This window comes from Lygodium microphyllum, chromosome 19, assembly GCF_053477565.2.
Source record: "Lygodium microphyllum isolate KBCC chromosome 19, Lygodium_microphyllum_v1.1.10, whole genome shotgun sequence".
NCBI classification, from domain to species: Eukaryota; Viridiplantae; Streptophyta; class Polypodiopsida; order Schizaeales; family Lygodiaceae; genus Lygodium; species Lygodium microphyllum.
The window spans coordinates 73,092,642-73,104,986 of NC_141153.1; the positions used below are offsets into that span (position 1 = coordinate 73,092,642).

The 12,345-nt window shown below is 43.5% G+C and overlaps 1 long non-coding RNA gene across 1 annotated transcript in view; it reads left to right on the top strand.

Moving 5' to 3' along the window:
• Positions 1-1,006: 1,006 nt before the first annotated feature.
• Positions 1,007-12,345, top strand: part of LOC148020030 (uncharacterized) — a 34,575-nt gene continuing 23,236 nt past the window's right edge. The window contains exon 1 of the long non-coding RNA XR_015694920.1: positions 1,007-1,414. This is a non-coding gene — a long non-coding RNA (uncharacterized LOC148020030). The remainder of the gene's footprint in view (positions 1,415-12,345) is intronic.

Sequence of the window (12,345 nt, forward strand, 5' to 3'; positions counted from 1 at the left end):
TCAAAAAAGGGGAATGGAAGGGTTGTTCCTCAGCACCCCTGTGGAATAGCCTTGCATCACAATCCTCATGGCTCCACTATAGTTCCACCCATTTGCCTACTTTGTGAGACTCCATAATCTATGGGATGCATCTCTATCGGTGGGCTACCTAGGTTGGTGCGAGATCTCCTCTACATACATCCCCCCTCCCCCCCCCCCCCCCATTTTTAGTAGCCTTCCTTTTGGAGAGGATGGCTAGTTGCGATCCCAAATCAACAAATTTGAGGATGAAGGGGCTTAGGTCCTTACCTACCCGCCACCTTCCACAATGGAGGAGTCCTTCACTCCATTTCCCCACATATGCCTTAGTAGTCTCCCTCTTTCCATGCGATCACTCAAATGTGTAGAGCTCTAACCTTCCTTCTCTTGTCCTCTTTAAGTGCTACATTCACAAACTAGGCCTGTGGTGGCATCATATATGAATGAGAGAGAGAGAGAGAGAGAGAGAGAGAGAGAGAGAGAGAGAGAGAGAGAGAGAGAGAGAGAGAGAGAGCAATTTCCTTTGGGTCTTTGCCATGACTTGTGGAACTTTTTCATGGCTTAGTTCTGGGATTTTACACACATTGGCCTAGGGCCCTTGTGTATCTTGTAATCATGTAAACTTGTACCTTTTTTTTCGTAATTAATACAATTACCTTTTACGGAGAGAGAGAGAGAGAGAGAGAGAGAGAGAGAGAGAGAGAGAGAGAGAGAGAGAGAGAGAGAGAGAGAGAGAGAGAGAGAGAGAGAGAGAGCCTTGTGCCACATGAAAAGCTTAATCCCTATCCCTCATCATTCTAAAACAACCAAACCAAGCAATTTTATTATGTCCTAACGCCTCCTTAAAAAATGTTTGGGGGAGAGCGCACTAACACCCATGCGTTGTTGAGGTCAACATGAAATGCCAACACTCTTCAGAACGTAACACTATCACTCTTCATAATGTTACAAGAATGTAACATTATCACTCTTCATAACATAACACTATCACTCTTCATAATGTTACAAGAACACCAATATTTTTAAAGATGCTAATATTAGTAAGGGGCATGAGATTATCCATGGTCTTTCGTGCTCTCTTCCTATTCCAAGGATCATAACTCCCGTTCGCATCGTATGATTGTATACGCAGCTAAACAAAAGAAAACTTGCTTCTTTTACGTTTTTTCACAGGACGTTTCTGGCAGGAAGCTGCGGGTTATCGGAGGCAGGAGAGGGAGAGGGAGAAGGAGAACGAGCGATGGCGCAACCTGTGCTCTCGAAAGTGGCGGCCTTTTGTGAATGGGTGGCTGTGCCTGCAGCCATCTTGGCGGCTTGGTACTTCACGCCACCTCGCCCTATCCCCCACGAGCAGAAGGAGCAGCCCAAATAGAACTGTCTGCAGCCTCACGATTGGGTAAGACTTCTCTTCCTGACATCATCCCGCTTCTCTGGCACCATAGAACCACAGACCGTTGTAAAATTTCATGGCCTGCTTTTTGAAACACGTCACCACTCTCGACAATCTATTCTGTCGGCATATGATGACCTAGGTCTTTCTGTCGTCGTATAATAGACCAGGCCCTAACTTTGGAGAACCTTTACAGGCTTGCCGGTCTGGAAAGCTCGCATGGTTTCACAGGTTAGAAATGTAGGTGGTTGATGAGCAAAGGGGTTGATTGTTCGGGGCAGAAGTGTCGACGGAAACCTTGAAAACATGTTGTGGCAGCTTGATCCATAGGTGCAGGAAGAAGGGTGAAATTTGCCTCTGAGCTGTAACTTTCCTTAGTCATCTACAAGTTTGGAATGGTTCATGTTATAAACCACATGTGAGACCTCATGATCTAGACTTCCTGAAGTCCGTTGAAGCACCTTGCAAGAACCTGAAATGTTGGCAGGGGTCTAGTTGGCTTTTGTAAGGACTTGCTGATGTACGTCCTTGGAAATTTAAGTGTACACTAGAAGAGATCTGAAAGGATGATGGAGATTATGCAAAAAAATCTCCCTTCTGGTTCCTTTCCTCAACCTGCAGAAAGGAAGTTCCTCCTTCTTAGACCATTGAAAAAGATTTTTGTACAACTCTTGGTCAATCATTCTTGCAAAATGCTTCACATTTGTTGCTTTATGCACGTCCTTAGAAGGCAGCCAATCGAGAACATTATTTGCCCCCCATCGTGCGATGAAAGTTTTATTAAATAATGCGAATATATATTAATGTAAAAAGTATTGGACATCAGCCATATAGGTGACGTTGCTCAGTCCTAGACTAGTGCTTCTTTAAAGCCTTGAACATTGCCCTAAAGAGATAGTCTTTTTCCCCAATCCCCTTACAAGCAATCAAAATCTCCTCCAGTAAATCTAGAGGACTTGCCAAAGACTATTGCATTTCTATGGCTCCACAGGCATTTTATCACAATAGCTCGAGCAACGCTACATATCTTGAGGGAACCCTCTTTGAGATTATAATTTGTTTCAAACAAAATGCTTTTGGTATTGAATCTTGCATGGAAGCCAGCCGCTTCGTTTTATGAGCCAATCTTCTTCCATAGGGGCTTAACTTCTCTACATTCTCAAACCATGTGAGCTACCATCTCTTCTTCCCTTTGGTAGACATGATAGATTGGGGGAATCTTTACACTCTTGTGCAATTGTTGTTGGGTGGGGAATTTATTTGTAAGCACCTTTCACAAAATTACGTTGAGTTTGCTAGAAGGAGTGGTCTTCCAGAGGACTCTCAATCTCTTCTTCTAGGTCCTCATCTTGGTCCATGGGAACTTAGACTTCAAGTACTCCATAGTTCTCATAAGGATTCTTCCTTGATAAGGCTTAAAATCCCTTTGTTTCCTACAATCTGCTACCACCTTGCTTATCTTGGTTTGGATAGATCGAAGAAGGGGGACACCCTTGGGGATGTAGGAAGTAGGCCAATTATCCTCCTCCTTCTTGAAGATTAGATGGAGCCACTCTTTTTCTTTAGGGCTGCTTTGCAATTTCTTCCACACTCAAGAACTCTAGATGGCCCCCATGGCATACATTTGATCATCTCTATATGCCCTTACAATGGAGGGTTTTGGAGATTCACGGAGCCAAAATGTTCAAAAAGTCACCTTCAAGAGTAATCACCTCTTCCATCAGTGGGTGGGGACCACACTCTCTCACTAATCTTGCTCTTCTACATTGAACCAAGTTATTGATGACCTCCGATCCCTTATGGTAAATGTGATAGTTTTATTGATGATTACGTCTTCCCATTTCAAACTAGGCCAAAGCCCTCCTTGGATGGGATTAGATGTAATCATGTGCCTAGCAACTTGAGCCTAGGGCTGATGACAACAGTCCAACCTTCCAATGAGCCTTAGGATTAACTTGTTCGCCCCATCTTTGAAGGGCTCAACTCCTAGGCTTGCTTCCATCTTCTTAGTTGTAACCACATCTTAAGAGATAGCATGCCAATCTTGGGAATCTCTTCTAGACCAGAGAAAGTTTCTGAAGGCTTTTTCAAGCTCATTCCATGATGATTTGCTAGAAGGGAAAATACTAGCTACAAATATGACAGTAACCGTCAACATGGAGTTCAAAATGATTAGCCTCCCCCCCAAAGTAATACCATCTAAGCTCCACTGCAACTTCCAAGTACAACACCTTTGTTTTAGGCTTGTTAATTATAGACCCAAACAAGTTAGAAATATCTTGAAAGACCTTGAAAAGAGTGTCTAGTTGATTTTTTTTGGGTTGGGATGATATTGGAGTTATCATTTGCAAAGAACTTGTTAGCAGTCTAGTCAGCTCATGTGTGAGTTTGGGCATGTGTCCTAGTGGGTTGGGTATTCTAGTGATATTTAGGTTTTTTATTGTGGTTATATTGATGGTGATTTTAGCATTTTTTGTTGTCCGACCAGCATTAAATGTTGGCCGACCTATTATGGTATTCTTTTGGCCTATTTATTTAGGCTCCTCCTCCACATTTTGTCATTCATCACTTGGAGATCCAATGCATGCCCTATTGGAGAGAGGGAGTTGGTGCCGGTGCCCATGCAATGAGTGACTCATTGTTTTATGTGAGTGTCTCGTGTTTGTTATATGGATTCCATTTCTTGAGCACATTTCTGAGTTCTCTTTTGCAGTGTTCTTGTGTTTTCTCTTTCCTTTCGTTTCTGTTTTGTGTTCAATGGTTTATTTCATCATTCTTTCATGCTTCCACTACTGCATCCACTTCTAACATGGTATCAGATTTCAAGATCTACATCCTGCTGTTTTCCTCTGTTGATTGCAGGTCTTGTCCTAGTGATCAATGATATCCCTTGACTACTACCACCTCCTTATAGCTTGGCGACATTTGTCTGGTGCAAATTGCCGTGTATCCAGCCTCTACAGTATGTGTTTACTGCTCCTACTACTTGCATTTTTGTCTCCAACTGTTTGCGTTTTGATTTTCTGCGTTATTTTATTGTGGTACTGCTGCATTTATCTTCTGGCTTGTGTTCAACAGTTTATCTCAGCATTCTTTCATGCTTCTATTGCTACATTCACTTTTGATAGAACTGACTGGCTAGTTGCTCACCATGAAGCATCCTTAGGCCATGTAGAATCCTCCCTGAATTTGCTAGTCTAGTCTTCTCAAAAGGGGTTCTATGGCTATAGCATAGAGCAAAGGAGCTATTGGAGACCCTTGCCTTAGAGACCTTTTGAGTTCAAAGGGATTGGTGAGGGCCCCCCGTTGATAGAAGCTTTTGCTTCAACACTTGAGAGAAGGGTCATTATTTTCTTTGAGAATTTCTTCTCGAAGCCCATGGCTTTCAAGGTGATGGAGATAAATTCCCATAAGATCTAGTCGTAAAGCATTTTCAAAATCCATGTTGACAAGGAGGTAGTTCTGCCCACTAGCCACAACCTAGTCTATAGCAGTTGCGAGGTTTAGAATTGCATCTTGAATCTTCCTATTGATGATGAAGCTACACTGATAGGGATGGATGATGCAAGATAGCAATACCTTGATCCTCAAGGTGAGGGCCTTAGTGGCAAGCCAATATGTTTAGCATTGTCAAAGGGCGCCAATGAGTTACCTTAATGCTTGTAGCTGCCTTGGGAATTACCTTGATTAGGCCTATGTTTGCCTCCTTAGGGAAATGACCAATTGTAAAATAGTAATTGATGAAAGGAGTGAAGTCGGCTACACAAGTGTCTCAAATTGACTTGAATAATTTTGCCGGCATGCCATCAATGCCACGGGACTTACTATCCTTCATTTTCATCAAAGCATGATGAAGCTCGTCCTTAGTGAAGGGCCTACATAAGGTTGTTGCTTCTTCCACAAAGACCAGGCTAGGGTATCCTTGGAAGAAATCTACCACTTTCTCTTCATAGCCATAGCGCTTGTGATACTCCGAGCCAACTACTAAAGCCAAGTGGTAGTGGAAGAGGGAGAGTATTTCAATTGTGTCTATGTGAAGGACACCATTGCCATCTTCAATGCAGGCCATAGTGCCCTTGTTCCTCTTATCTTTGAGTGCATTAAAGTAGAAAGTTGATGGAGCATCCCGCTCAACTTTTGAACCTTAGATAGACCTTCACAACTTGTAATCTAGCACTTTCTTACCTTTCCAAGTAATCTTTGCACTACAAAATAGGGTTAGGAATAACATCATGAAGAGTACATAAAAAATCACCTCGATTTCGGGCAGCAACAGCCACATTCCTTTGCTGTGCATGAGGAGTGGCTTTGCCATGGTTCTTAGAAAGGTGGGTATAGCTCCAATGCAAGTTAGTCACTTTGTTGTTGGATCCCCTCCTTCCTTTTTAGAATTGTTTCACATGTGGCGTAGCCTCATGGCAAATTGAGGGTCATCCAAAAAGGACACATTGAGGTGGAGGATAGGCAGTGTGTGCCCTGGAAGGCCTTCCAACACTCCTTTTCTAATTTGATAGAGTTCCCCCCTTGGAAACGGTCCCCTAGCTCCATTGTCATGTTCCAATCACCAACCAACAGGGTGGGGTCTTTGTTGAGTTTCGAATTTGGCCATGCTCGCTGGTTAGCTGTGATGGCAGAATTAACATCGGCATATACAAAAATTACAATTATGTTGACTCTTGAGATTTGCACAGCAACTACCAAGGTCGAGCCATCCTCAGCTGACCACAAGAACTGGGGTTCTAGATCCTTGTTAATGACCATCATGGTGCCCCCTCAATCTCTCATACAACCTTTGGCGAAGACCTAATACCTTGAAATGGGTATCCCATTGGCCTCCTCCTCCCTTACTTTATTTCTTGCAAAGCTACTACTTGAGGCTTCCTCTTTCTAATGATGGAGTAGAGTACATTCTTTTGTTGGTGCACATACCCCTCACATTCCAAAAGACTAAATTGGTTTTTGTTGATCTTGGATTTATCCTTGTAAATGTATCTTCAAAGGTTTCTCCCTTACCATCAATTGCAACGTAATAGTTCTTTTCAACAAGAGGAATGCATGCTTGCTTCTTGAGCGAGATTTTGTGCTTACCTTTCTTTGCTTTGCCACCCCTATCCTTAGGGTTAAATGTTCTCCTTCTTCGAGTTAGGGGACTTGGGAAGCCTTGGTAGTTTGAGTTGAACTTGGTTGTTCGCAAGCTTGAAGGTGTATCAAGAGAAGGCTCCTTCCTCCTGTCCTTTGAGACTTCATGGAGTGCCTTCTCTTTAGTAATGATAGGAGCTATCTCCTTGTGTTAGAAGTGGTGCAACAATGGAAGCATAGACAAGTATTGAAATAAACTATTGAACACAAGATAAAAAAGAAAGAAAACAAAAGAACATTGCAAAAGAAGAGAGCTCAAAGATATGCTCGGCAAATGGAATCCATATACCAATCACGAGAATGATGTGTACAACAGTGAGTCTGGCTCCAAGGCACTGGCACTTGCACTGACACTGGCTCCCTCTCTCCACAGAACCTATAGGTGATGATGTGACATAACGAAGAGGGAGCTAGGTATGTAAAGAAGAAAATAATGTCATAATAGGGGCAGGTCGGCCAGCATAAAATGCCCCAAATAAGGATCATAATAATCATAATAAATGCCTAAATAACCTAGCCATGCCCAACAACTCACACATGAGCTGTTTAGACTACTAAGCCTCTCTCTTAGATCATGGGCGATTTGATACGATACAATGATACAATGATACAATGATAAAGGCTAATCATAGTCCACACAACAAGGAACCACTAAAGTAGAACCATGGATATCCAAGCAATGGGTGATCAAGCCACCACCAAGGTGCCTCAGAGAGAACTTGATGTCAATGGCAATCATACCAGCTCCTGAAAATAGAGAGGAGTCATAACAGATATTTGTGTTCGTCAATAATGTTGCGTAGTAGCATACAAGACCATCTTGTCAAAAAATGCCTTTGAACATATGTGACCATGGATTCCCCACTTTTGGCCAAGACCGCCAAAGGGTCCCCTTATGCAAGCTCGAAGTAGTAGCCAATCCCGTTCTTTGTTTAATAGAAGCCCATCATGAACCTAGATGTCAATTCTAGCTCTAGGATTTGAACTTGTCAGACTTCGAGCGATGTGTCAGGGACGTCCCTCTCTGGAACTTGTGTACCTGTATACCTGTATGGATGAGGTTCATTGACCCCATTTTACCACCCTCTCACACTCCCTCTTTGGCATTGGAGAGTCTTGAGGGATGACCACATCACTTGGACTAGAAAGCAGCTGAGGAAGGGGTAGTCAAGCCCTTTCCTCCATCTGAGAAATTGGATCCCTTCTGCACTTGGGACTTTGCCTTGGTTGGAGGATCAGAGTCTAAGTCTTAGAAAGAGGATGACTCGACAAAGGAGTCCACATCCCACTTCTTCTTCTTCTCCCACTTCTGCCATGAGGCTGCTAACTCCCTGTAGTCCTTTTGTAAGGGACTCGATTTCTTCTTTCTATCAAACATCTCTAAAGCAGTAAAGGCCTCATTGGAATCTCCATAATGAGACGGAAGCCTCCCTTGTAAATGCAAAGATGCCTCGTGCTCAAGTAGCATTGAGGACATATGTGTAAAGCTCACAGGTGTAGATGAGGTTTGCGCCGTCAAAGCATTGGTCACTCCATCAAACTTTGGGGGGAGCTTATAGAGTAGTGTTCCCACAAGACGGCCCTTTGGAAGGGTAGACTACATGACAAAAGGTGGTCTTGTACCTATGTAACACGAAGCAAAAAGATTTGGACGGTGTTCATCTTAAACTTCATCTGCTAAAGCTGTCTATAAAAAGGGTCACTGTATGCACGAGGGAAGGTGCCTTGTACATCATTTGAAGCTTCAACCATACTTTGCGAGTGCAGAATACAAGTGTCATCTGAATCCCATGTAAGCACAACTTCCTCATGGTTGTCCTCCTCATTAAAATTTTTGGGAATAGGAAAAGGATGTTGAGGCCTAGGAATAGCTCCACATACAATGTACCGAATCCGCCTTTGCACAAACCAAGCTTTCGTCACGGCACTGTTAGCAGATTAGTCAGCTTAGGTGTGAGTCTGTGCTGCAGAGGCTGTGGTTTTTTTGTAGTATTTTTTCTGACATTTTTGGGTGCAATTTTTAGGGTTGGGGAGCATTTAATGCTGGCCGATTGCATTTATTGCTCCCCCCATTTTATGCCTATATATTGCTGGGGCTCCTCCTCTTCTGGTGTACTTCGGCCATCATTTGTGTATTCTTCTGGGGAGAGAGGAGCCGGTGCCAGGGTGCCCACACAGCCATTGAATCATTGTTGTATGCTGCTGTCTCTTGTTCGATATGGATTCTGTTTCCTGAGCATACATCTGAGTTCTCATCTGTATTTGTGTTCATTCATTCATTCTTTCTCGTCTTGCGTTTCAGCAGTTTATTTCAGCATGTTGTTTATGCTTCCATTGCTGCACCACTTTTGACATGGTATCAGATTTCAGGTTGTGCACACCTTGTGCTGTGTTTTATTGCTGCTTTCAGGACTGATTTACCCCTTTGTTGCCCTTGCAAGATTGTTGTCAACTTGGTTGCAACCGGATTTTGGCTTCCATACTCTGCGTTTTGATCAGCATCTGCATCGCTTGCTTGTCCAATACCTCCTGCTGCCTGTGTTTTCCTCATCAGGCTGCTGCTGACAGTTCCCTACCCTTGTTTAGGCAGTGTGCAGCTTGCATTTTGCTGTGTATAGCACTATTTTGGGCTGGGCGACTGGTAGAACTAGCCGTTTTTGCTGTTTCTAGCATATTTGAACTGATTTTTTGACTTTATGCAGCAGATTTTGGCTTATTTTTATCAGCTTTTGGGTTATACTGCATGTGAACTCTTGTTTTTTGCAGTCTGTGCTTGTGGTTTGGCTGTGTTCCCTCTCCCAATCCCTTCTTTTCTCTACTTCTTTTTTGAAACCGCTCCAGATGGCTGCTCCATGCACATCCACTGATGACAAGCTCCATGGACCTGATTATTACATGTGGAGTGCGGTGATGAAGGCTTGGTTTATGCAGAAGCGGTTATGGTACGTGGTTGGCAGAGCTATGGCACATCCTCAACAACCTTCTCCTGTTCCATGTGATTTTGATAAAGCAACCATGAGGAGGCTGTGCTTACATGGGATTCGGATGAAGCTCGTGCTTATTCGGCATTACTTCGGTGTATTTCCAAAGAAGTCCTATCGGCGGTCACCTCCTGTACGACAACTTGAGATGTATGGTGGAAGTTACAGTTGATGTATGAGGCTCCTTCCACCATGAGGGCCGTTACTCTCTATGGCCAACTCGAGCATCTGAAGTTTGAGTCCACATATACGATTCAATCCTTCCTACTTCGTGTTACCCAACTCTAGGACTAGCTTCGCACTATGCAATCTAGCCTATCAGAGGCACATCTTGTTGGTACGGTACTCTACAAGCTTCCTCGGGAGTTTGATGGAGTGGTGAATGCTTTATGGGCGTAGACATCTACAACTCTTGTCAGTTTTCTTCAAGGACAGTCAGTTTTCTTCACATGTCCTTGATGCTACTTGAGCATGAGGCTACTTTGCGACTACAAGGGAGGCTTTCGTCACATTATGGAGGTTCATGTGAGGCTATTGTAGCTTCAAAGAGGGGTTCAAAGATGAAGAAGTCGAAGGCCCAGTGTTATCAATGTGGCAAGAAAGGTCATTTAAGGAAGGACTGCAAAGAGTTAGCGGCTTCCAGCAAGAAAAAGGAGCAGAAGACGATGCGGGATGCGAACTTCTCTGATGAGTCCTCCTTTGCCTAAGATTCTGATTCCGACCCTCCAGCCGAGGCGAAGTCCAAGGCGCTGAAGGGATCCTCTTCTTTCGATCGTGGGAAGGGCTTAGTGGCCCCTTCCTTAGCTGCTTTCTAGTGGTGGTGATGCAGTCATCCCTCATGACTCTCCAATGCTAGAGGAGTGTTAGAGGGTGGTGAGATGGGGCAGCCGTGCCTCATCTATATGTTTATGCAGATGCACAGGATCTAGAGAGGGACATCCCTGACGCATCGACCGAAGTGTGGCAGGTACAAATCCTGGAGCTAGGATTGACATCCAGGTTCATGATGGGCTGGTTACTTGACTGAGAGTGGGAGGCTTTCGTCTGGAGCCCACATGAGGGGACATTTAGGCGGTTCTAGCCGAAGGCAGGGTTCCATGGTCGCATGTTCAGAGACATGTTTGGCAGATTGGTCTTGTATGTCTTGAGTGACATAGGTGACATAACACAGAGAGTTGCTATGATTCTTCTCTATTTTCAGGTGGTGCTGTTATGATCGACATCGACGTTAGATACTCTCCGAGGCATCTTGGTGGTGGGCTGGCCACTCATTGCTTGGATATCCATGGTTTTTCTGGTGGTTCTATGTTGTATAGTTTATGATTCCCTATCATTGTACTATTGTATTGTATTAGATTACCCCTGATTTGAGAGAGGGTGTTAGCAGATTAGTCAGCTCAGGTGTGAGTCTGTGCTGCAGAGGTTGTGGTTTTTTTGTAGTATTTTTTCTGGCATTTTTTGGTGCTCTTTTTAGGGTTGGAGAGCATTTAATGCTGGCCGATTGCATTTATTGCTCCCCCCATTTTATGCCTATATATTGTTGGGGCTCCTCCTCCTTTGGTGTACTTCAGCCATAATTTGTGGATTCTTCCGGGGACAGAGGAGCTGGTGCCAGGGTGTCCACATAGCCAGTGACTCACTGTTGTATGCTGCTGTCTTGTGTTCGATATGAATTCTGTTTCCGGAGCATACATCTGAGTTCTCATCTGTATTTGTGTTCATTCATTCATTCATTCTCTTGTCTTGTGTTTCAGCAGTTTATTTCAGCATGTTGTTTATGCTTCCATTGCTGCACCACTTCTGACAAGCACTCCATGTAAGATAGTCAAGTCCATGTAACTTATCGTCTATAGAAGGGCATGGAGGAGCCATCAGGAGAGGAGAAGAAGAGAAGATAGAGGATAGAGGATATATGGAGAGGAAATACAGCCAAACCAACAGCAAATACTTCACAAATTGAGAGTTCACATGCAACAAAAAGTCTGATTAGAGACAAAGGAAAACTGCTGCAAAATGAAGAAAAAATAGTCAAATATTGCCAGAAACAACAAAAACTGGCTTGTATAAACAGTTGCCCAGCCACAATTAGAGGCAGAAAATGAAAAACATAGGCTGGTTGAGCATTTAATGCAGCAAACGGATGATTGCATGCTAGAATCTAGGCAAGGCTGAAAACGCAGGTTGCTGGCCTGAAAATGCAGGCAACAGCTCAATACACACACACATGTGCTGAAAGCCACCAGTAGTAGATCTCTTGATCAGCAAGGGGAAGAAAGACCTATGATTTGCAGAAAAATTGCAATAGGAACCTAGATCTTGCAATTTGATACCATTTCAGAATTGGTGCAACCATGGAAGCATGGACAAGTTCTGAAATAAACTGTTGAACATAAGACAGAAAAGAAAGAAAACAAAAGAACATTGCAAAGGAAGAGAACTCAAAGATATGCTCGGGAAATGGAATCCATATACCAAACACTAGAATGACGCATACAATAGCGAGTCTCTGTTTCCAATGCGCTAGCACTAGCTCTCTCTCTCCATAGAACTTGTAGGTGATGATGTGATTGAAAGAGGAGGGAGTAGGGTATATAAAGAAGAAAATGATGCCAAAATAGGGGTAGGTCAGCCATCATAAAATGCCTTAAATAAGCATCATAATAACCATAATAAAATGCCTAAAAAAGCTAGCCATGCTTGGCATAGGTTAGACTCACACATGAACTGGCTGGAGTGCTAATACCTCCATGGCTGATTTGGGGTCTTGGGTTGTGTTTCTAGGGTTCTCCTCCATCGCGGATTCTTCTCCACGTTTTG